The sequence below is a fragment of the Lynx canadensis genome, chromosome B4 (genome assembly GCF_007474595.2).
Source record: "Lynx canadensis isolate LIC74 chromosome B4, mLynCan4.pri.v2, whole genome shotgun sequence".
Taxonomy (NCBI): domain Eukaryota; kingdom Metazoa; phylum Chordata; class Mammalia; order Carnivora; family Felidae; genus Lynx; species Lynx canadensis.
In genome coordinates this window covers 94,909,876-94,935,670 of record NC_044309.1, presented here as the reverse complement: position 1 = coordinate 94,935,670, position 25,795 = coordinate 94,909,876, and the positions used below count along the sequence as shown (strand labels likewise).

Genomic DNA, 25,795 nt, shown 5'->3' with positions numbered 1-25,795 from the left:
ATCAAGATAATGCAGTGGTTCCATTGCTCATATTTTCAGGGTATGTAACTCAGGCCAGAGTTCTCCAATTTATGGAAGCATCATAGTTTAAATACATACTTTGAATACAAGTTTGACACCCTGTTTAGACTACAGTCCCTCTTAAGTTTAAAATCACAACAGGAGGATTCACATTAAAACTGCAAGTCAGTAGCTAAATGACTGCTATTGCCTTTTTGCCCCAAATGTAATCAAATATGTTGACTTTTGAGGCCAAGATCATTGAATGAAGCCATGTTTACATTTTGACCACCTCTCTATGAACCAAATGTAGTTGAATTTAATAAACTTTTTTCTTTTTCTTTATTTTTTATCTTCTACGCATAGGATGCTTTACTTGATCTTGAGAATCAAAGATCCATTCATTGATGTTTTCAACTAGCATACACTGAGTATTTATTATGATCCAGTTGTCATTTGGGGGATCCAGAAAGAGACAGATGAAATGGAATCTCTGGTTTTGCTTGGCAAATGTTTGAGGGGAAATGTCAGTAATTCAGTAAAAAATCATCAATTGAGAACACAAGATGAGCTCTTGTTACAAAATATGTGGGTCACTTGGCCTCCTGAGGTACTCGAACAAACTTTGTACATTTACATGAGTAACAGATGTTCTGAAGGTGAAAGCCATGTACTCTGTCTATTCGGTGAAGACAAATGATGTTAATGATGTGGCTGTATCTGGATATGCCTGTGTTAATACTAGGAGCTCATGGGAGATATTTCCTCTGGTGACCATCATATTCCCATAGTCATCAACTCTTGAAGTCACTGAATTGCCATTCAAGAGGTTTGTTCTATCTTGTAATGTCATGCACTCTCTAGTTAATTTAATATTATGGAGGATAAAAGGCATCAATGAGGAATTCTGGCAGGTCATTTCACTTTTAGCTTATTCGTGGTTTGAAGACTCATGAAGAAGCTGTGCTTTTTCTTCTGAGTGATGATTACATGGAGGCAATAGGCGAATTTGCTGTATTAGCCTCCCTTAACCTCTCGTGATCTAGTCTCTAATCATGCTGTGGCTTTGGTAGCTTGCAACAATTGCTAGTGTCAGTGTTTCATATAATCTATCAACATTACTTATGCATGTGTGATTTAGTAGGAAAACCAGAGAAGTAGGGTTATTTTTAAATAAATCAGTAATGTTCTGCTTACTCAAAAAATAGACGGTCAACACTCCGTCAAGTGTTAGCTGGTATGTGTATATATATATATTTGTGTTATATATATATATATATATATATATATATAATTTAGGAGTTTACATATATAAAACAATATATATAAACAATATATATTGAGGAATATTGCAGTGCTAGCAAAGAATTATTTTATGGCTTAATTTATACCAAAATGAGCAGCGTTCATGAGTATGTTTCCTGAATTAGAGAAATTATTGGTTTTTTTTCAGCCAGAATAAAAACACCAGTGCCAATTTCCAAAAAGTGTATGTAACTTTCAAGACTTCCATTGAGAGGAAGAGATGACTGTTCTCTTCCTAAATGAGAAATTTAAAAGGGACATGGAAGATGTATGTGTCACTCCTCCTTCTCAGATTGTCAGTTGTCTCCACAAAGAATTTCATTAGAGCATTTGTCCACAAATGATTTTTTCCCTTTTTTTCTTTCTTTTATGATCAGGAAAATCTGTAGTTTATTTATTCCAAGGAAAGAACAACACACTTAGAATGTTTATCCCAAAGAATGCTAATTACATCCCACAAGCTCAACTAAGATGTGGTTATTAGGATTTCTGTACAAATGGAATACAGAGGGAATATGAATGTCCTCAAGGTCAGGGCTGTAGTAGGAGTAAAAAAAATTGGCTTTAAACAAATATGTGCTGGAAATTCCATAGTCCTACATCAGGCAGCAAGCCCCCAACATCAGGAAGGAGAGAACTTAGGGGTATGGATGAAAACGGTAGAGTGGAACCAACTAAAGGCTTTTCCGGTTCAGCAAGGTCCGTATAGGTTGCTGAGTGAAGAATGTTCTAGCCTGGAGAAAATCTGAGAAAACTGGGACTAGAAAGGCTTTGGAATGAATATAAAAGTTGGGACATTATGACTTACTTCATGGAATGGTCTTCATAGGAAGGAAAATAAAAGGAAGAAAAGGGAGGAGAAGGGCTAAGAAGAGGAGGAAGCAGAGGAGGATGAGAAAGGAAAGTGGAGGGAAGAAGATGGGAAGGGATAAAGGAAAGGAGAAAAGAAGGAGAGGGGCACCTGGGTGGCTCAGTTGATTGACTGTTGGACTCTTGGTTTCAGCTCATGTCATGACCTCATGGTTTGTGGGATCGAGCTCCACATAGTTCCACATCAGGCTCTGTACTGACAGCATGGAGCCTGTTTGGGATTCTCTCTCTCCTTTTCTCTCTGCCCCTCCCCTGCTTGTGTGCACACACATTCTCTGTCTCTCAAAATAAATAAACATTAAAAAAGAAAGGAAAGAGGAGAAAAGAGAGGATATAGGGACAGTTCTTGGGGCAGAGAGAAGACTTCTGTGAGCACATAAGAAGATGATGGGGGAGTTTCCAGTAGCCTTAGATGGCCTCTGTGAGTTTCCCAGACTCCTAAAACTTTTTGTCTTGCTCACCACTCACCCAGACCAGCTCATAGACATTCTCTTGTTTTATGACACAAACTCTCTTTGAAAACATTTTCATCAGGCAATTGATTTAGAAGACCCTTAAAACCAAATGCTTTGAATAATTCTGGCTTTCAGTTACATCCTGAGTCTGTGTTATGCTTCACTTCATCTTGGTTCTGCTGTGGACCAGTTTTTGAGTTTCATCTTACAAGGGAAGAGGTAATTTCTAGATGTGATTTGAACAGCTTAGAAGGTCCAGCCTTGACACAGTGAATAAAGTCCAGCCTTGACACAGTGAATAAATTTTGTAATGTTTAGTGTATTTTATGTTTTGTGGACAGGTAATTGTTGAACACTTTTTTAAAAGACATTGTTTTAATCATAATTTTGTACTTGTGTAGGGAATATCCTAAAAGGTGGACTTAACCTTTGTACCTACTGTTGAAATTCTGCCATGTCAGGGAAGTTTTATTAGTTAGAAATTTTTTGTGGCAAGTGACAAGAATCCAGTCCAAACTAGAGAAAATTTTGTGGTTCAGGTAACAACATTTCTGTAGTATATATAGCTTTAGGTGTGGTTTGATCAAAGACAAATAATTGACCAGGTTCAGTCTCCAGCTCTGCTTCCTCTGGGGTAACTTCATTCTCAGATGGTTCTCTCTTGTTCATCTCCACATGGTTTCCTGAACCTCCTGGAGTTTTGTCCTTGCAGGTTCATTTTTAGTGGAAAAGAATGACTCTTTCACAATCATCAATAATATTCTGGGTATCTCTATGACTAGTGCAATTTAAGTTAATTACTCACTTCATCCCTGAACAACTTGCAGATAAAATTAAGCTAATTATCTCAAACCTAAACTACATGCTCCACCCCCTAGAGCATCCCTAAAAACCCACAAGCTGTTTATGGGAAGGGGGGTTACTTGAATAAAAATTGGGACACTGTTAACAAGCAAAGATAGACTAGATGTCAGATGGCAGTTAAATGTATGCTAGAGCAGAGTGTCTGGACTTCAATTTCTATTAAGACACAATAGCCCCTTCAAGAAGTAATGAGGATAGGAGGACTTACAACGTGACCTCAGGAATGTGATTCTTGTACAAAATGGGTGACTACGGTTATACTCTCTGACAGTGGCCCAAGTAGGCAGCAAATTTACTCTGACAGAATAGAAAATTCAGGTTTCTGGGCTATGTCCAAACACCCAGACTATTTGCCAGTTAGGACTGTGATTTAGTGCAATCTGCTAGACACATGATATTATGTCTCAGATTTGTGAAAACCACTGTAGCCTGTGTACTTTTTGATGCTGACTGCTTATATGGCGGGGAAGAAGGCTGTGTTGAGTGTAGGGGAAGCAGGTGCATGGGCTCATTCCTGAGCTAAGTGACTTGCTCATGCTGGGCAACCCACAGAAAGTGTGATTCAGATATAGGCTTTGGGAAACTTATGAATTATTTTGTGTGAAGGGTATTGGGATCAAATACTAAATACCAAGTCCAAAATGCTAAATGTATGTAAGACGCAAGCCTACTGTAATATGGAACGTGACTCAGATGTCTTCCAATATAGTCCTTGGGACACTTATCCCAAGTTCCTAGAGGGAATAAATATAAGAGCCTGAGAGAACATGTACCATGGTAATAATACATTTGTTAAATAATAAAATGTGTAACTCTTCTTCTGGATTTTCAGATAAATGTAGTTATATCTTAGAAACTTCTTTTCTGTCTTCCTTGAAAGCGGTATTTTGTCTGTAGACCTTACCAACTTTGTCATTTTGGATTTGATCTGTGTAGCAGTTATTTATTGTTGCACAACGTAATTACCTCAACATTTAGCAGCTTAAAACACAAAATGTTTATTATTTCACACAGTTTCTGAAGGTCAGGAATCTGGGAGCAGAAGCTGTGTAGTTCTCTGCCTCAGGGGTTACTGAAGTCAAGCTGCCAGCTGGGGCTTTGTCTCTGCATACTTGACTGAGCCGAAGGCTTCACTTCCAAGCTCACTCACGAGGCGTTGGCAGGAGACTTCTGTTCCTCAACACGTGGACATCTCCACAGGGCTGTGCACGACATGGCTTCCCCCAGCACATGTGAAGAGAGAGAGATTGACACCACACTGCCACAATGACCTAGTCTCCAAGTCACACACCATCGTTTCCACTTTACTGTGTTCCTTAGAAATGAGTCACTAGGTGTAGCCCATTCTCATGGGGAAGGGACTCCAGAGGGCATGATTACCAGGAGGCTGGGATCGTTGAGCACTATCTTGGGGTTTGGCTACCACAGTCTTCAAAATTGGGGCATCTCTGCATTATGCCATTGCTTATTATATTCTTCTACCTATGAACTTCAGGAAAGGTAAGGGTGTGCTGAAACCATATCACAGAAATTTCATCATATATGGTAATAATGGAAGAAAATACCTCAATAATGAACCTTCAAGCATCAGAAAACCCTCATGATTAGTTTCCAATTTACACATGAGGAGATTAAGTCCCCAAATCAGGAACTTTCTCCAGGTTGTACAGTTAATAATAAGTACTACAGGCAGAATACAAGTCCAAATTTGACTTCAAAACTCAGAACATTTTAAATTTTACCATAAGTCATTTGGTTTGCTTCAGGAAAATGTTGTACATTTCCTCAATAGAAAATTTATAACTTGATAGATTACCTTTTATTTAAGCTAATGATAATGTTAATTTTCATGCTTTGAAAATATACTCCTTGATAGCTATATGTTAATGTTGGAGCCAGAGAGTAAAAGGTAAAGATCCATGATGGCCGGTCTAGAGATTATAATAAAAAAGGAATTGTAGTGTCAAATTAGATTTTATTTTTAAGAAAGTCTGAAAAAAGAAATTCTGTAATCTGCTTCAGAAATGTGGTTAAATTTTTGCTCTTAACCTAAGTGCTTCATGTTAAACTATCAGATCTTCTTATATAACCAACTTTCTTTTTATCCCAAACATTTGCATTTCGGAAAGCTTGTGCCTAGATTCTCCAGATATTATTGTAACCCTGCAAATTGTCTTGAAGTAAAAATTTCGTTCTTGAGGTTGGCATCCTGACAGTCATAATTGTCGCCATCTGTTGCTTTTCTCCATTTCTCACTACTAAAGCAGCAAGGAGGATTCTGGAACACATTCTGGAAATGCTAGAGGTCAAGCTTAGGCAGTGTCTGTGTGAAGTTTTGATACTGGACCACTCAGTGCATCTGCTTGTTTGGATCATTTAGACTCAACATTGGGATGACTGGAGTCTTAAGAGAGCTGCTTTAATTGATTATCATACTACTTGGACATTGGGTATTGACTAATATTTTTGTCTCAACTCAAAAAGTAATGTACTTTCTTAGAGTTTCAGAATATTTAGAAATATACAGAAGGAAAAATAGGAATAAAAATAATCATTAACTGTTATATAACAATGTCATTTTGCTATATGTATCTGTATAGTCTTTTATATATACAGGTGTAGACTTTCTTTTTACAGATATATGGAATGTGCATACATAAGGCTTGCAGGTGTTCTTTTTTTTTACTTAGTTTATATTTTGGACATCTTCTTATACCATTAACTGCCTTTAAAAAGCATCATTTTTAACAGCTGCTAAAAATGCCATTATATGATAGATTTTACTGTTATATATATTGACTTATATTCCCCACACATCCAGTGGCTTAAGGCAGCTAATTTTGAGGAGAACTAAATGTTGACTGTGTCAAACAGTATTCTTTTCATTTCAACTGCCTGATTACTATTATTAAGAGAATTTAAGAGCTTGTTTTAAGGGAAACTTCTTTCTTTATGAACTCTATATACAATTGCAATATGGGGTCTGTTTTTCTTTCCCTTGGCCAGATTATTTATGTTCTATAAACCTTAAGTGTAAAGCAAGGGAAATATTTAAAGCAGTCAAGGAAGTTAGCAGGACAAAAAAGAGGGTGTTCCGTTGAAAACAAATAAAATGTTGTATTTCAGTGTTTTTCATTGAGGAAGGTGGAAGGTGCTGTGTGTCTTTATGTTGGAACCTAAAAACTCTTTTTTAATCTAAAATTTCCACAACAGTATAAAAACAAATGGGGTCTTCAGGTGAACAAAGAGGGTATCTTTGCTTTGGAGCAAATATATACTTGTCAGATCTCTGTAAAAATTGTGCTTTGGTTTTACGATTGTTGAGAACCGTTCTCTTATACCTTCTGTGAGTGACTTTTGTCCCCTTTTCTTTCTTTTCTTCCTTCTTTCTCTGTTTCCCTCTAGCCAAATACTATGAATCATGCTTAGTTTTTTGCTTGTTTTGTTGTTGTTACTATAAAATGCTTCACTTTAATATCTAACTGCTAATGGATAATTATATTCTGCTTTCTGGGCATCTGACCCTCCTTGCCTGTGCATGATGGGTTTGATACTATGTAGCAAATGCCTCAGTTCCCTCCACTTGATCTCTACAGTGCAGAGGGTAGAAACAATTTGTTCATTTCTCTTGTTTGAGGTAAACACAGGAGCTAAAAGTCTTTGGAAGGTTCTCTCCCTGAGCAAAGTTACAAAGATTACTCCTCAAGAACTTTTACCTTTAGTAACTGAGTGTAACACAGCTGTTGCTTCATAGCAGGAGTGACCACCTGACCCCCCAGGAATCAAAGGTCCTTCATCCCCCACCCTGTCATCCTTTCTCTTGTAAACCCCATGTTTCCATGGACCAAGACTGTTCTAGCAAAGCCCACTTCTTATACCAAAATGTAAAGGGAAAATTGCTCCTGTGTTTCTCCTCTACTCAGTTCTGACACTATCTATTTGGAAACAGAATCAGATCCTTTCACTTACTAGAGTGGCAGTTTATTAGAAAGGCTATTGTGACTCAGGACCAGGCGTATGGAAGGGATGCATAGGGCAGGTTATGCGGGAAGGTGTGCAGAGCCCACATGTCCTCTCTGGATGTGCCATTCTGCCAGCACCACCACGTGTTCACCAACCTGGAAACTCTTCCAAACGCTGCTCTTTTGTGTTTTTACAGAGCCTTCATTATGTAGCCATGATTCAGTGAATCATGGTCATTGGTGATTATTCAGCCTCCAGCTCCCCTCCCCTTCCCAGAGGTTGAGGGGTGGGACTCAAAGCTCTGTGCCTTTAATCACTTGGCTGGTTCCGTTGGCCACCCGACCACCCCCCCATCTTTAGGGGGGTTCCAAAAGTCACCCCATTAATATCAACTCAAGTGTGGTTGAAAGGGCTTATTGTGAATAAGGAAAAACACCCATTTCACCTTTATGGTTTTGGAGTTATTTTAGGAACTGGGAACAAAACTAAATAGTATGACAAAAGATGCCCCTATTGCTGTCAGATAGGAAACTGCCATGGTTTTAGGAGCTTTGTGCTGGGAACTGTGGAGGAAGACCAAAATGATTTTTTGTTGTTGTTATTATAAATCACAATATCACATCACCGTAGCCATTTATCATTGTCTTTTTATAAGGAGATTGGTCATAATCCTGTACTTTAAATATTTGCCAAAATTTTTTTTTAAGTATGAAATTATGGGGCTCCTGGGTGGCTCAGTAGGTTAAGCATCCAACTCTTGATTTCAGCTCAGGTCATGATCTTACAGTTCATGGGATCAAGCCCCGCATTAGGCTCTGTGCTGACAGTGCAGAGCCTGCTTGGGATTTTCTCTCTTTTTCTCTCTCTGCCTCTCCCCTGCACTCTCTCTCTCTCTCTCTCTCTCTCTCAAAAGAAGTAAATAAACTTAAAAAATAGAATAAAGTATGAAAGTATAATCCAGCCATTATTCTTATCCCAAATTGTTTCTTTGATTACCTGTGTACCACATTTCGACTATTCGAGTTCAGAAAAATAAGTCAAGAACACATCATCAACTTCACATGTCGTCAATTCAGCCTACACTTTCATATGATTTAGTCTTTTTACTAAAACAATAAGTTAGCAACAGGTAACTTCAAAGAAAAAGAAAGAAAAAGACCCACTTTGAGGGATAGGCCATATGTTCACAGTCAATTTCCAAGATTGCAGGAAGAGATGTGTTTGTGAGATTTGTTTGTCCTCCTCTCTGGAAATGACAGCCATGTGATACAAATTCCAAGAAATCCTGAAAGATTTAGAGAAGGCTGAGAATATGCATCAAGACAATTAGGGCTAAGAATCTGTCTTATTCCGGGATTTCCTGAATTGTGTTTATTAATGTCATCCAATCAATTATTCTGAATATTTTGGGTGTTTGTGTGTCTGTAGTTAAAACAAACAAAGAAACAAACAAAAAAACCTTAATCATCTCATGCTCCCATTACAAACCTAGTGAAGCTGCATTGTTTAACAATTTGATTATTTTTCCTGCTGAAAACATGCTAACTGGAATTAGGTATTTCACCAGAACAAGTTCATGTTGGTTTTTTGTCCCTTAAGCACAGGTTGCTTTCTCTCTGTTTTAGAAGTGGTCTGTTTTTAAATAGGAAATATTGGGCAACAATACCAAAATCTATGTTGAACAGGTCACAAGGCCTTACATTCTTTGAATGTATACTTTTAAAAATCAGCAGTCATTGCTTATGGACAAATAAATAAAAATTTAAAAATTTCCTCATGTGTGACACGTGATGGTGACATCTATATTCTTAGGAATAATTTTCTAAATTGTAAGGTCAAGTGAATAAAATTAACTCCATGCCAAGGTAGATTACGGAATATAGCCAAATTATAGGGTCCAGCGAATTTTTGGTAACTAGTATAAGTCATGGAGACGAGGGAAGAATATGTGAGTAATATGTGTAAGGGGCTAAGCATAAGCAGGGGCAAGTGGATTTTCAGACATGGAAGCATGTTAAATGGACACCTACTCCTTGTTCCTTGAGACATTCATTTACTCAAAAATATTATTGCATACCTCCTATGTTCTAGGCAGAAAAGCAGACTAAGGATAGAAGATTAAAAAGAGAAGATCATTGCAGCTACACAGTTCACATTCTGTTAGGAGAAAGATAATAAAATAAGAAAGCAGATGGTAGTAAGTGCAGTGAAAAAAACAAAGTTCTGTAGTAGAGAGAACATGGTTGAAACTACAGAATGTTGGATCTTGAGGGAGTCTCTTAGATCTTCAGGGATACTTAGGGACTGAATCAAGGTATAGTTCCTAAATGGAAGTCACATGGTAAAAGAATAACTTTGGAGTCGGCAGAACTGTGTTGGAATCCCAAATCAGGCACTTACTAATTGTGTGTGTGTGTTTTCAGAGACTTACTTATCATCTTTGTAGTTTAGTTTCCTCAATTGTAAAAAAGTAATTACTAATAAAATCCATCCTGTGGAATTTTCATGGGAATTGAATGATACAAAGCATTCAAAGCACTTAGAAGCATGCCCGACACATGGTAAGATCCTTATAAAAATTGGCTGCTGTTATTAGCATTATATGGAACAATGGAAAATATAACTTTTCAGTCTTAGTACCAAGAATACTTGTATTTCTCCTGAGCCACTGGTTGGCTTATAATTATATCTTTCAAGTGCTGTGAATCATGTTTCCTTCTTTCTCTTCCTGCTGAAAAGCTGAGAGCCAAATTTGCAGTCCACCTTTAGCAAACATAGGGAACTTTATTGAGTGCCTTATTTATTTTGTGAACTAACTTCATTTGTGGCTGGATGTTTGCTTTTCTTCACTCATTTTCCTTGTAATTCAATGTCCTCATTTCCTTAGTTTTTATTCAATTTTATTTTGTATCGTATGTGTTTTTGTAAGCTGCTATAAATCCTTCTGTAACACATTCTGTCTAAACAAATAGTCACTACAATAAAACAGCCATCAGTATGGACAGGTTGAGTCTGAATGTTGCACAACAGGAAATCTCCTTAAGGGAGAATTTGTTTACCTATTAGGTTTGAAAAAATAAGAAAATAAAGTTCGCGTGAAAGAAATACAAGGTGTAAAATGATCTGTTGGCTCTTTGCTCAGCAGGCCAATCCCCAATGTCACAGAGCAATCTTCATTCCTCTTATGAGTAATTTGAGACAGTGGGAACAGATGGTTTTAGAAGGAGACATCTTGGGTTCACAAGCCTGTTCGGCCATTGACTACCTTTGAGATCCTGGGCAGGTCAACGAACATTTCTGAGTCTTTGTTTCCTCATTTTAATGGTGATTGTAGTACCTGACCTGGCTACCTCCTTTGATCCTTCCCAGGACAGTGAATTTGTTCTGTAAAGTATAATACCTTGTCGTAATGTCAGCTGTCACAGTCGTGGTGCTAGTGATGATAATCAACAGAATTGTCAATTTTCATCTCCTCTGATCTTGGGGTAAAATCTCTGCATTGCAACAGCTTCCTGCCTCGTTGTATAAGTTCAGGAGGCACCCTTCGCATGGTAGTTTAAGCCAACAGCATCCCCTGTGCGTCACACAGCTCACAGCCACACGTGGTGGCCCTGACTAAAACCCTGCTTATACTCCATTGCTAATTACCTGGGTTCTTGACATCTTCCTTTCCTGAGTGTTTGCTACCACTGACCCACACTTCAGTTCTTCTGAGCCTGGAGACCTGCCTTATTACTTGTTTTGTCTTTGAACTCCGTTCTCACAGCCAGCCCTCACCTCTACCTGCTGGTAGTTTTTCATGCTGCCATGAGCTGTCTTCTCGTGGGACTCCCACCTGCTACACTTACCCGCTGAAAGCTGAACCACCTTTCCCGTCAGCCAGAACGTGCTCACTCCTGCTCTGTGTTCACCTCTTGTCACGTGCTGCCAGATAAAGCTCCTTCTTTTCACCTAAAATTTTCTGAAATAAAATAATGTGTTGACTGCCTTTAGCATGTTAACATTAGCTGTATTGTCAGGAGCCTCTGTTACAAAGAGGATTTTTTTTTATTTTTTAAAAATATATCATTAATCCAAATGCAAAATAACTTATTAATAACCTTATAATTTATTAATAAGCTGATAATTTATTCCCAGTTTATTGGGGAAGATTAGGTAATAAGGATTCCATACATATAAACACATACTCTTGATAATTGAAGTTTACCTGTATAATTGTATAGGGATGTAAATCTTTTTAATTTATATTACACATTTCTCTGTTTTAAATACATAGATATTTTATTGTTGTTTTAACACTTGGTCATACTGTACAAGTTGCTTTTCTTTAAAATGATAATAGATGTACCTCTGAGTCTTTAGATATAAATTTGATTTATTTCTTCCAAATAGTTGCATAATTTTCAAGTTTATATATACCATACTTTCTTGAACTACTTCTCAGAATCAATGTACATTCAGGCTGTTTGCCATTTTCTTGCTTTGTGTATATGTTTTGTATTTGCCACAACAAAACTGCCACAGTCAGTATCTTGTATAGACACCCTTGGAGGAAGAGGAACATATGTATGTATGTATCTATGTATAATGTGTGTGTGTACATAAATGTATATTGTTTGTTCATTTATGTATTTTATAAATATGAATAAGAGATTTTTAAGAGAGAGATTATCACAAGAGTATTTTAATTACTATATTACCAAATTTTTATTTTCTGAACAGTTGTAGCAATTCACCCTCCTACCAGTAATGTATAAAGGTGCCTGCCTGACTGGTACACAGTCTCTCTAGCGGTTAGTTGCTGTTCTTAATTTCTGCTGACCAAGGGAGTAACAGTTGTACTTCATTATTGCTTACATTTGCATTTCCACGATGATATAAAAGACTGAACACCTCTCATGTGGATTGGTTATTTGGATTTCATCTCATGCAATTGCTTATTCGTAAGTTGCATATCAGGTTAATTATCTTTTTCTTAACAACTTGTAGAAGCTTTTTGTTTCTTGGGACATAATCCCTTTGTCTGCCATATGGGTGGCATTTATTTCTTCCCAGGCTGTCATTTCTCTTCTTTATAGTGTCTTTTGCTATACAGATTTTTAATTGTGTTGTGCTCATATGTTTATATTCACCTCCTTTTAGAAACAACCTTTGTGACTGTCTCTTTTTTTTCTTCTCAACAATATATCATGGTCATTCTTATAAGGCAGTTTTAACTCTCTCATTTATCTTCCCCCGATTTCTTTATACATGGATAAACTTATGCATGTGTAGGTCTACCCAACTGAGAAATCATTTATTTCACTTTTTATTGCAGTCATTTTGTATCATGTTTTTTGACTTCCTCTCCCCTCCTTCCCTTCATCTGCTTCATCTGCTTCTGTTGAAGCCCCTTATCCTCCTGGTCATTCCCACTAGAATCTAAGGTGCATCCTTCGTTTTTTTTCTTCACGCTCATCTCATCACATAGACACACACACATGCATGCACAGTCACACACAGATATGTGCATATATACACACATACACCTACATTGGGATTTTGTCATTTTGTAGTCCACAAAAATGTATAATATTCTAGACATTTTCTGCTCTCCCCCCAACATTCTTTCCCAATGATACCCATGGAAAACTTTTCTAATCAAGGGTCATGATGGGTTCTTTTTTTTTTTTAATTTATTCATTTTATGTAGGCTCCACACCCAATGTGGGGCTTGAACTCAAGACCCTGAGATCAAGAGTCACAGGCTTTGCTAACTGAGCCAGCCAGGTGGTGCCCCATAATGGATTCTTTTTTTTTTAATTTTTTAATGTTTATTTATTTTTGAGACAGGGACAGAGCATGAACGGGGGAGGGTCAGAGACAGAGGGAGACACAGAATCCGAAGCAGGCTCCAGGCTCTGAGCTGTCAGCACAGAGCCGGACGCGGGGCTCGAACTCACGGACCGCGAGATCATGACCTGAGCCGAAGTCAGACGCTTAACCGAATGAGCCACCCAGGCGCCCCTATAATGGATTCTTTTTAATGGTGCAAACAACTTCATGGTGTGGTTATACCACAATTTATTCCTCTGTTCCTCCACTGGTAGTAATTCACAGTGTTTTCACCCTTGTTTTTCACCCTGTGAATAAGTTGTAAAAACACTTTTATACATATGCTGCGACATGCTAATACGTTTATTTCTGTGGAATAGATTCCCAAAAGTGAGATTGCTACGTTGAAATAATATGTGACTGGATTTGTTTCCAAAAAGCAGTAGTGGGGCGCCTGGGTGGCGCAGTCGGTTAAGCGTCCGACTTCAGCCAGGTCACGATCTCGCGGTCCGGGAGTTCGAGCCCCGCGTCGGGCTCTGGGCTGATGGCTCAGAGCCTGGAGCCTGTTTCCGATTCTGTGTCTCCCTCTCTCTCTGCCCCTCGCCCGCTCATGCTCTGTCTCTCTCTGTCCCAAAAATAAATAAACGTTGAAAAAAAAAAAAAAAGCAGTAGTAATTTTCATTTTTACCAGAAAGTAGGAAAGTAGCCACCTTCCATCTCTATCAACAATGGTGTTACCACTCTTTTTTTGTGTGATGATAAATATAAATATATATCTCATTATTACTTCTAGTTTCTTTTTTTAAAAAGCCTTTTTTTAACTTTTTAAAATTCTAGGGTTTTTTTAATTTTTTTAATGTTTTTATTTATTTTTGAGACATAGACAGAGCATGAGCAGGGGAGGGGAAGAGAGAGACACATAGAATCCGAAGCAGGCTCCAGGCTCTGAGCTGTCAGCACAGAGCCGGACACGGGGCCCGAACCCACAGACTGTGAGATCATGACCTGAGCCGAGGTTGGACGCTCAACCAACTGAGCCACCCAGGTGCCCTGAAACTTCTAGTTTCTTTAAAAAGAATAACATGCCTTTTCTGAATATTCCAGATCAGTTGTCTTCCTTGACTGCATTGTGCAATCTGTCTTCTCTGCAAGTTTCCTGACCCCTTTCTGAATATCTCAGTGTCACTGTGCCCGACTCCAGTGGCCTCCCAAATGACGCCTCCACACCACCTACTTGTTTGTCTCTGATATGTTTACAAAGTTTGGAATTGAAAACCAGAGACTGTATTTGCTCAGAACATTTAATCATCAATCATAGAACTCTCATTGAAGGCCCAAATAGTACCATTTATTATTTCAGCCTCATATTTTAGTAATCATTTAGTTCTTAAGAAAAATTTTCGTTCTAAACAGTGACCTTGCTAATAAGGGGAAGTTAAAAGGATTCTGTCTGTAAAACCATTGACCACCAATGTCAGTCTATTTGGGGGTATTAATAGCCTCAGAACCCACTTATCACATAACAAGGAAAATTATAACTTCAGACACCACCTTAGAAAAAGGTGAATCGTCTCCATCATGACATTCTCTTTACACCCTGACACCACATTACCAAAATTTACAAAGACTCTGGTCTTTATAGTGTCTCTTTTTTTTAATTAAAAAAAATTGTTTTTAATTTACATCCAAATTAGTTAGCATATAGTGCAATAATGATTTCAGCAGTAGATTCCTTAGTGCCCCTTACCCATTTAGCCCATTCCCCCTCCCATAACCCCTCCAGTAACCCTCTGTTTGTTCTCCATATTTATGATTCTCTTCTGTTTTGTCCCCCTCCCTGTTTTTATATTATTTTTGTTTCCCTTCCCTTATGTTCTTTTTTGTCTCTTAAAGTCCTCATATGAGTGAAGTCATATGATTTTTGTCTTTCTCTGACTGACTTAGCATAATTTCACTTAGCATAATACCTTCCAGTTCCATCCACGTAGTTGCAAATGGCAAGATTTCATTCTTTTTGATTGCGAAGTAATACTCCATTGTGTGTGTGTGTGTGTGTGTGTGTGTGTGTGTGTGTGTGTGTATATATATATATATATATATATATATATATATATACCATATTCTCTTTATTCATCCATCGATGGACATTTGGGCTCTTTCCATACTTTGGCTATTGTTGATAGTGCTGTTATAAAAATGGAGGTGCATGTGTCCCTTTGAAACAGCACACCTTTATCCCTTGGTAAATACCTGGTAGTGCAATTGCTGGGTCATAAAGTAGTTCTATTTTTAGTTTTTTGAGGAACCTCCATACTGTTTTCCAGAGTGGCTGCACCAGTTTGCATTGCCACCAACAATGCAAAAGAGAGCCTCTTTCTCTGCATCCTCGCCAACATCTGTTGTTGCCTGAGTTGTTAATGTTAGCCATTCTGACAGGTGTGAGGTGGTATCTCATTGTGGTTTTGATTTGTATTTCCCTGATAATGAGTGATGTTGAACATTTTTTCATGTGTCGGTTGGCCATCTGGATGTCTTCCTTGGAGAAGTGTCTATTCATGTCTTTTGCCCACTTCTTTACTGGATTATTTGGTTTTTGGGTGTTGAGTTTGATAAGTTCTTTATAGATTTTGGATACTAACCCTTTATCTGATATGTCATTTGCAAATATCTTCTCCCATTCTGTTGGTTGCTTTTAGTTTTGCTGATTGTTTCCTTCACTGTGCAGAAGCATTTTATTTTGATGAGGTCCTAGTAGTTCATTTTTGCTTTTGTTTCCCTTGCCTCCAGAGACATGTTGAGTAAGAAGTTGCTGCGGCCAAGATCAAAGAGGTTTTTGCCTGCTTTCTCCTCGAGGATTTTGATGGCTCCCTGTCTTACATTGAGGTCTTTCATCCATTTTGAGTTTATTTTTGTGTATGGTGTAAGAAAGTGGTCCAGGTTCATTCTTCTGTATGTCGCTGTCCAGTTTTCCCAGTACCACGTGCTGAAGAGACTGTCTTTATTCCTTTGGATATTCTTTTCTGCTTTGTCAAAGATTAGTTGGCCATACGTTTGTGGGTCCATTTCTGGGTTCTCTATTATGTTCCATTGATCTGAGTGTTTGTTCTTGTGCTAGTACCATACTGTCTTGATGATTTCAGCCTTGCAGTATAGCTTGAAGTCCGGGATTGTGATGCCTCCTGCTTTGGTTTCCTTTTTCAAGATTGCTTTGGCTATTCGGGGTCTTTTCTGGTTCCCTACAAATTTTAGGATTATTTGTTCTAGCTCTGTGAAGAATGCTGGTGTTATTTTGATAGGTATTGCATTGAATATGTACATTGCTTCGGATAGTATTGACATTTTAACAATATTTGTTCTTCCTATCCAGGAGCATGGAATGGTTTTCAATTTTTTTATGCCTTCTTCAATTTCTTTCATAAGCTTTCTATAGTTTTCAGTGTATACATTTTCACCTCTTTGGTTAGATTTATTCCTAGGTATTTTATGTTTTTTTGATGCACTTGTAAATGGGATCAATTCCTTGATTTCTCTTTCTGTTGCTTCATTGTTGGTGAATAGGAATGCAAACGATATCTGTGCATTGGTTTTATATCTGCAACTTTGCTGAATTCATGAATCAGTTCTAGCAGTTTTTTTGGTGGAATCTTTTGGGTTTTCCAAATAGAGTATCATCTCATCTACAAAGAGTGAAAGTTTGACCTCCTCCTGGCCTATTTGGATGCCTTTTATTTCTTTGGGTTGTCTGATTGCTGAGGCTAAGACTTCCAATACTATGTTGAATAACAGTGGAGAGAGTGGACATCCCTGTCTTGTTCCTGACTTTAGGGGGAAAGCTCTCAGTTTTTCCCCATTGAGGATGATATTAGCATTGGGTCGTTCATATATGGCTTTTATGATCTTGAGCTATGCTCTTTCTACCCCTACTTTCTTGAGGGTTTTTATCAAGAAAGGATGCTATATTTTGTCAAATGCTTCCTCTGCATCTATTGAGAGGATCATATGGCTCTTGTCCTTTCTTTTATTGATGTGACAAATCACATTGTTTTTCAGATATTGAACCAGCCCTGCATCCCAAGTATAAATCCCACTTGGTTGTGGTGAATAATGATTTTAATGTATTGTTGGATCCAGTTGGCTAATGTCTTGTTGAGGATTTTTGCATCCATGTTGATCAGGGAAATCGGTCTGTAGTTCTCCTTTTTAGTGGGCTCTCTGTCTGGTTTTGGAATCAAGGTAATTCTGGCTTCATAGAAAGAGTTTGGAAGTTTTCCTTCCGTTTCTATTTTTTGGAACAGCTTCAAGAGAATAGGTGTTAACTCTTCCTTAAATGTTTGGTAGAATTCCCCTGGAAAGCCATCTGGCCCTGGACTCTTGTTTTTTGGCAGATTTTTGATTACTAATTCGATTTCCTTACTGGGTATGGGTCTGTTCAAATTTTCTATTTCTTCTTGTTTCAGTGTTGGTAGTGTATATGTTTCTAGGAATGTGTCCATTTCTTCCATATTGCCCATTTTATTGGCATATACTTGCTCATAATATTCTCTTATTATTGTTTTTATTTCTGCTATGTTGGTGGTGATCTCTCCTTTTTCATTCTTGATTTTATTTATTTGGGGGCGTTCCTTTTTCTTTTTGATTAGACTGGCTAGTGATTTATCAATTTTGCTAATTCTTTCAAAGAACCAGCTTCTGGTTTCATTGATCTGTTCTACTGTGTTTTTGTTTTTGATAGCGTTAATTTCTGACCTAATCTTTATTATTTTCTGTCTTCTGCTGGTTTTGGGTTTTATTTGCTGTTCTTTTTCCAGCTCCTTAAGGCATAAGGTTAGGTTGTGTATCTGAGATCTTTTTTCCTTTTTTAGGAAGGCCTGGATTGCTATGTACTTTCCTCTTATGACTGCCTTTGCTGAGTCCCAGAGGTTTAGGGTTGTGGTGTTATCATTTTCATTGACTTCCATATACTTTTTAACTTACTCTTTAACTGCTTGGTTAGCCCATTCATTCTTTAGTAGGATGTTCTTCAGTCTCCAAGTATTTGTTACCTTTCCAAATTTTTTCTTGTGGTTGATTACGAGTTTCATAGCATTGTGGTCTGAAAATATGCATGGTATGATCTCGATCTTTTTGTACTTACTTAGGGCTGATTTGTGTCCCAGTATATGGTCTATTCTGGAGAACATTCCATGTGCACTGGAGAAGAATGTATATTCCACTGCTTTAGGATGAAATGTTCTGAATATATCTGTTAAGTCAATCTGGTCCAGTGTGTCATTCAAAGCCATTGCTTCCTTATTGATTTTTTGATGAGATGATCTGTCCATTGCTGTGAGTGGGGTGTTGAAGTCTCCTGCTATTATGGTATTACTATCGATGAGTTTCTTTATGTTTGTGATTAATTGATGTATATATTTGGGTGCTATCACATTTGGTGCATAAATGTTTACAATTGTTAGGTCTTCTTGGTGGATAGACCTCTTAATTATGATATAATGCCCTTCTACATCTCTTGATACAATCTTTATTTTAAAGTCTAGATTCTCTGATATAAATATGGCTACTCCGGCTTTCTTTTGTTGACCATTAGCATGATAGATGGTTCTCCATCCCCTTACTTTCAATCTGAAAGTATCTTTAGGTCTAAAGTGGGTGTCTTGTAAGCAGCATATAGATGGATCTTGTTTTCTTATCCATTCTGTTACCCTATGTCTTTTGATTGGAGCATTGAGTCCATTGATGTTTAGAGTGAGTACTGAAAGATATGAATTTATTGCCATTATGATGCTTGTAGAGTTGGAATTTCTGGTGGTGTTCTCTGGTCCTTTCTAATCTTTGTTGCTTTTGGTATTTACTTATTTTTTTTTCATCTTTTCTCCCCTCAAAGAGTCCCCCTTAAAATTTCTGCAGGGCTGGTTTAGTGGTCACGAACTCCTTTAATTTTTGTTTGTCTGGGAAACTGTTTTATTTCTCCTTCTATTTTGAATGACAGCCTTGCTGGATAAAGAATTCTTGGCTGCATATTTTTCTGATTCAGCACACTGAATATATCCTGCCACTCCTTTCTGGCCTGCCAAGTTTCTGTGCATAGTTCTGCTGCAAACTTGATCTGTCTTCCCTTGTAGGTTAGGGACTTTTTTCCCTTGCCGCTTTCATGATTCTCTCCTTGCCTGAATATTTTGTGAATTTGACTGTGATATGCCTTGTTGATGGTCGGTTTTTGTTGAATATAATGGGATTCCTCTGTGCTTCCTTGATTTTGATGTCTGTGTCTTTCCCCAGGTTAGGAATGTTTTCTTCTATGATTTGCTCACGTAACTCTTCTACCCCTATTTCTCTCTCTTCCTCTTCTGGGACCCTTAATGATTCTGATGTTGTTCCTTTTTAATGAGTCACTGATTTCTCTAATTCTTAAGTTGTGTTCTTTTATCTTAGTCTCCCTCTTTTTTTCTGCTTCATTTTTCTCCATAAGTTTGTCCTCTATATCGCTGATTCTCTGTTCTGCCTCATCCATCCTTGCCAACGTGGTATCCATTCAAGATTGCAGCTCAGTTATAGCATTTTTTGTTTCATCTTGACTAGCTTTTACTTCTTTTATCTCCACAGAAAGGAATTCTAATCTATTTTCGACTCCAGCTAGTATTCTTATTATTGTGATTCTAAATTCTGGTTTAGACATCTTGCTTTTATCTGTATTAGTTAAGCCTCTGGCAGTCGTTTCTTTCTGCTCTTTCTTTTGGGGTGAATTCCTTCTTCCTGCTCCTTCTTTTGGGGGAAAGTCGGTTGATAGATTAGAGAAAAAAGGGGAAGAAAGCAAAAAAAAGAAATTGTTTGAAAATTTGAAAAAATGAATAAAGTAGACTAAAATGAAATGATGGAAATAAAATACAATTTGAAAAAATTTACACAAAAGTAAAGAATATAGTAGAAAAAAATTAAAGTAAAATATTTTAATAAAAATTGAAAATAAAAATGAATTTTTTCTCTTTCTGTATTCAAGAAAAAGAAAAGAAACGAAAAGGAGAAAAAAAGAAAGAAAAGAAAAAAACTGAATAGTTGGACTGGCTAACAGACTGAAATGTGACTGAAATTACTTCGTTTTCCCCTAGAAGTCGAACTGTGAGGCGTTTTATAGTCCATAAACTAAGCAAGCGGTGAGACTTGTGTTCTTGAAAAGTGAGTTTGGCCCAGTTGGGCAGGGCTTGGTGTAATGGCTCGGTTCTCCACTAGATGGCGCTGCTAGCCTCTGGGGTGGAATGTTGTGGTCCTTGTAGATGTGTATGCGCATGCGCAGGAGTGGTGAAATGACATCACCCAGCTACTCAGTCTGTAGTATCCGAACTCTGTCCTCCCCTATCAGCAGTTGGGCACCCGTCCTTCATCTTTGGTTTCCGTCCACTCCCTGCTTCCACACTGTTTGTGATCAAGCCCAGGCGGGACCTCCTTCCCGAGTTTTGTCTCAGATGAGGCTGCCTTCCCCAGCCCCCCACTTCTGACGGACTGCGGCTTTGATCCGCTTGGCCCCTCTGCTGACAGTCTTACCAAGCAATGGCCAGGTGCTGGCCACACCCAGGAATGCTTGTAGGACCGTGCTGCTGCCAATGCCCAGAGACTGTGGCCAGGTGCCAGCCCACCCCAGAAAAAGTTCGTGAGACCTTATAGCAGCAGCGCCTCAGGGACTATGGAAAATCATAATGCATATCTGGCAAAAGGCTTCACCCCTAATGACCTTGTTCCAGCACCAAAGAACGTGGCTGTTCTTTGGGGTCTGCTGGTCCCAGGTGGCCTCACATCCTCTACCAAATATCCTTCCAGCAGTGGAACCGCTTCTCTCCATGTGGCCTGAGAACCTCCCGGACCCTACTCTGCTCCTGGGGATTTGCCCTTCCCACCAGATCACCGCCAGGTATAGAGCTTCAGAGTTTCAGACTCTGTGCTCCCCCTGTTTACAGTCTTAATGGAATTTAAACCCTCTCCTTTCTCCTTTCTCCCTTTTTAGTTCAGTCCCTGTGTCTGTTCCCAATTTTCCACTTTCTCTCCAGCTGCTTTTGGGGAGGGGTGCTTTTCCTGTATTCTCCTCCCCCCAGCCCCATCTCCATCCTCTCTCTGCACGCTAAAGCAGCTCCCTGCCCTCCACGGCTTCCCTCTCCCCAAGTTCACCTCTCCATGCCATGTACCTGCTGAATTCTGTGGTTCAGGTTGTGCAGATTGTTGTGTTAATCCTCCAGTCAGTTTTCTAGGTGTGCAGGATGGTTTAGTGTTTGTCTGTCTTGTATTGTTGGTCTGTATTCTTGTATTTCATGGATGCAAGACACACAAAAAACTTCCATGCTATCTGCCATCTTGGCTCCTCCTGGTCTTTATAGTGTCTTAAATTTTGGTGTCTGGGAACATTTATTTTCTCTCCTACAGGGAGAGACTACAGGACTATGTCCCTGTATATTCTTAGAGTAAAATTATAGACTAGACATATGTCTCTAGTAGAAGACAATGGCAGTAGCTCACAGAAGGAGGAAGACCAATGATGAGAGTGGTCCTGTCCATCCAGCAGTTTCACAGGAATCAAGTCGTTGGCAAAGGACCCCAAGTATCTTAGTTCTGTAGGTTCAAGCATAGTGAGGAAATCATTTGGCTCTCTTAAAGACTTCTCATCAATCATTTACATTCCTTGTGCTTTGATTGTAGAGTCAACAAAATTGACTTCTCTTCATGACTGGGCCTCCATCCTGTTTAACTTGAGGGTGAAAATCCTAGTTCCTGTGCAATTATTTCTCATTGTAAATGAGGTCACTGGATACCCAGATTTCCCAGGCATTTTTAGTGGCATTAGTCGTTGTCTCAGGGTCCCATCACTCCTGGGCACTGATGAGGGGGAGTAAGTCTCAAAGTTCAGTTCCAAATCCCAGAAAGTTGGCAACCTAATCAGTCTACTACACAGTGAAGTCGGGTTTATTGCAACCACTTGATCTCCAAGTTAATGCAAGTGCTAGTAGAGGAAGTGGTCTGACACACCACCTGTCTAACTCACTCATTTTGCAGATGGGCTCAGAAATATGAGGTGGCTTGCTTGAGACTGAGAGCTCATGAGAGATCAAAGCATCTTCAATCAGATACTAATCTGAATCTCAGTTTTTCTCATGAAAAATTAGGACATTAACATCTGTTCCCTTTCATTCATAAGGACTTTAGTGTTGAAATGAATCAATATATGTGAAAATACTTTGAAATATTTATGTTATGCATAAATGCAGGTATCATAAAATTGTTTGAACATTTAATGTTATATCTCCCCCAGTAGGAGCATCAGAAATCTCTGGATAGATTATAATAGCTACCATTTGTTGACTTACTATCTATGAACAGGCCCTCTACCAAATTCATCTCATTTAGAGATTTTCATTATGATACCTCTGGCCCTAAAAAGAGTGTAAGACTTAGTAGGCATCAGGATGTTTCTGCCATTGTTTCTTTGAAAGACATTTAAGATGGACAGTATATCACAGGCCAGGCTCTGGAGTCAGGTTTTGAACTCAGGCACATCCTTTGCAGTATCTATGCACCAAACTTACCTGCCTCTATGAAGCCTGTTTTATGTGTCATTATATGATCTTCTGTAGAAATAAGAGTAACTAACAGTCAATAGAACATAAATTCTATTATATCCATATTTTAAATAACCTTGAAAAAAATAAAGTGAACTTTAAAAAAAACTGGATATCACTCCAATTCTCTTCATAGTCTTAAGAAAACTCTATGAGTGTAGAGTTAAAAATAAGATTACTAAATTTGTTTTCATTATTTTCTATTCAGAAAGGTTAAGTCTATCTTTATTTTTAAAAATAGGTTCAAAAGAGCCACTCTGAAAAACAGTATTGTTACCTATCTAACTCATCCAGCCTTCCCCACTGTGGAAAAGAGAATTATGGAAATGAGGCCAAGGTCTGATCCGAGGTGACAAGAGATCCCCTGCTCAAAAATACTTAGCAGCCTGTCACACAGTCTAAACTTTCATCAGCACAGAATAATTTACTCTGATAATGCCACCAAATAGCCACGATATTTGGAATGAATAAAGTCTTGCTATCTGGCAGTACTCAGGTACTGAGAGATTCCTCATATAATTTTTCCAGATACTGCCAACAAAGCATTTATGTGTACAGCATGCCTTAGCTACTGGCATGATAATTAATATTGCTGTACATGATGGGCTCTGGATCCCTAGCCTTGTCCTAATGGAATGGATGAGTATTCAGATGCATAATTTTTCCCTCAAAGAGAAAGAGTGGCTTAGGCTTGGAATACTGTTGAAGCAGAGCCGAATCAGGCCAGGGCTGGGAGAGATCTGAGCAGTCAGAGTACAACATACAGGATGTGGGCACCTAAGAGGTGGGAGTGGGGTTGAGACTGATTTGATGTAAGGATGGTTCTACAGACAAACAGCTCCTCTGGCCAAACGTCCCTCAGGCTGGCTTTGCTGCTGGTGAAATTTTTGGCAAACATCCCATTGGCCAGAGAGGTCATAAGCTCGTAGTCTGTGAGCTGAAGTCAGCCCACAGATGAGTCTTTTGGCCCCAAGGAGTAAGAAGGGAATTGAAGAGGAACGCCCTCAAGCAGGCCTCCCACCCTCCCACCTACCCTGCACAGACCCCACCATTGGCAAATTCCTCCCCTTCACTCCTTGGGTTTCCTGCCTGGCCCCTGAGATCTTTTGAGTTTGTGACATTGGTTTTGGATTTCAGAGTCGGTGTCTCTATCCCAAGTGTTGGTTGTATTTGTAACCTATTCCAAAATCTGTTCATGTCCTTTGCCTGCTTTTTCAGGATCTCATTTATATATCCTCTGCTCAATTAATGTGATGGTACTGTGAAAACCGTGGTGGAAATGTTACTGTGCGTCTTTGCAGGGCCTCAAGACTGCTGAATATCATAAGCACACATTCTGAAGCTGCGATAATTAAGGCCTTCTTTCACAAGCATCAGTAACACAGTGTGTGTATTGGGCATCATGGTTGTCAGGATGGCTTAAGGGAAGTGGACTTTTCTAGAAGCCTCTCACTTTTCTGACATTCTGCTGACAGAAGGTTGCATTATAAATGTAACATTTTCACAGTGTTGGAAGCATCTGTCTCCCCACTGTCTTTGAGGCAATAGGGCCTGAAGATTACACTTAAAGATGTTCACTGTTGTTCCCTTTGTACTGCTACTTTATTGAGAATATGTAGAAAACATAATCAGGGGATAATTGCAAATCTAGAGAATATGGTAACAATAAAAGAATAACAGAAACAACACTTTCTACCGTGTATCGGGCTCCCACTGTTCATAAGGCACGATGGCACCGGATTCCATTCCTCTATCTCATAATGCTATGTGGTATTATTACTCTTTTTAAAAAATTTTTTTTAACGTTTTTATTTTTGAGACAGAGAGAGACAGAGCATGAATAGGGGAGGGTCAGAGAGAGGGAGACACAGAATCTGAAACAGGCTCCAGGCTCCGAGCTGTCAGCACAGAGCCCGATGCAGGGCTCGAACTCATGGACCACGAGATCATGACCTGAGCCGAAGTCAGCCGCCCAACCAACTGAGCCACCCAGGTGCCCCTTATTACTCTTATTTTATAGATAATGATATGGAGGCTCCTGGAGCTTGTCACACAGAAAGTATCTTGTTTGATTTTAAAGACAGTACTCTTTCCACCATGTGGTCTGCATCTCTTCTCATCTGTGGACTTTTGGAAAGGTCTGGTTAGGACTGGAGATGATTGGCAACTGTCCCCCTGGACTCCTAGCAAGAGGAGAATCATTCGTGCAGGGAAAGCCAAGGGCTTTCTCTTGGATGGTAGGTTTTCTCGGTGCCAGGGAGCTCTGAAGTTCATGGCCTGGGTCTTGTGATAAAATTTCCACTCTAATGCTCCCATGGTCGTTTCTCAATTGTGGCAACCAGAGAAGGTTGCTCGACTCTTTGGAAAGTTCTATGTTGTTGTATTAGTTTCCTATGGCTGCAACAAATTTCCGTAAACATAATGGCTTGGAACAACACATTTATCATCATATAATTCTGGAGATCAGAAGTCCAAAATCTTATTGGGCTAAAGTCAAGGTGTCCACAGGGCTGGTTTCTTCTGGAGGCTCTTGGGGAGAAATTTGTTCCTTGCCTTTTCCAGCTTCTGGGGGCCACCTGCATTCCTTAGCTGATGGCCCGTTTCTAGCAATGGCATCCTTCTGACTTGTCATCACACCTCCTTGTCTCTCTCTCAGACCTTCCTGTCTCCCTCTTGTGAGAACTGTTGTGATTACATTGTGCCCACTTGGAAAATTCAGGACAATTTTCTATCTCGAGGTACTCCATCAATCACATGCCTCTTGCCTCGCATTCATAAGATTAAGATATCGACATCTTTGGGGGGCCGTTATTCAACCCACAACAGCCACTGACCATGATGATTTTTCCACTGGTAATGATACCCACTTTGAACAGCTCAGGACTATCCCAGCATCTCCTGGGACAAAGCATTCCGAGTTCCCCTCTT

At 39.0% G+C, this 25,795-nt stretch overlaps 1 protein-coding gene across 1 annotated transcript in view; it reads left to right on the top strand.

Moving 5' to 3' along the window:
* The window catches only part of PTPRR (protein tyrosine phosphatase receptor type R), a 245,577-nt gene that overhangs the window by 20,436 nt on the left and 199,346 nt on the right, over positions 1-25,795 (top strand). The gene's annotated exons all lie outside the window — the stretch shown is intronic.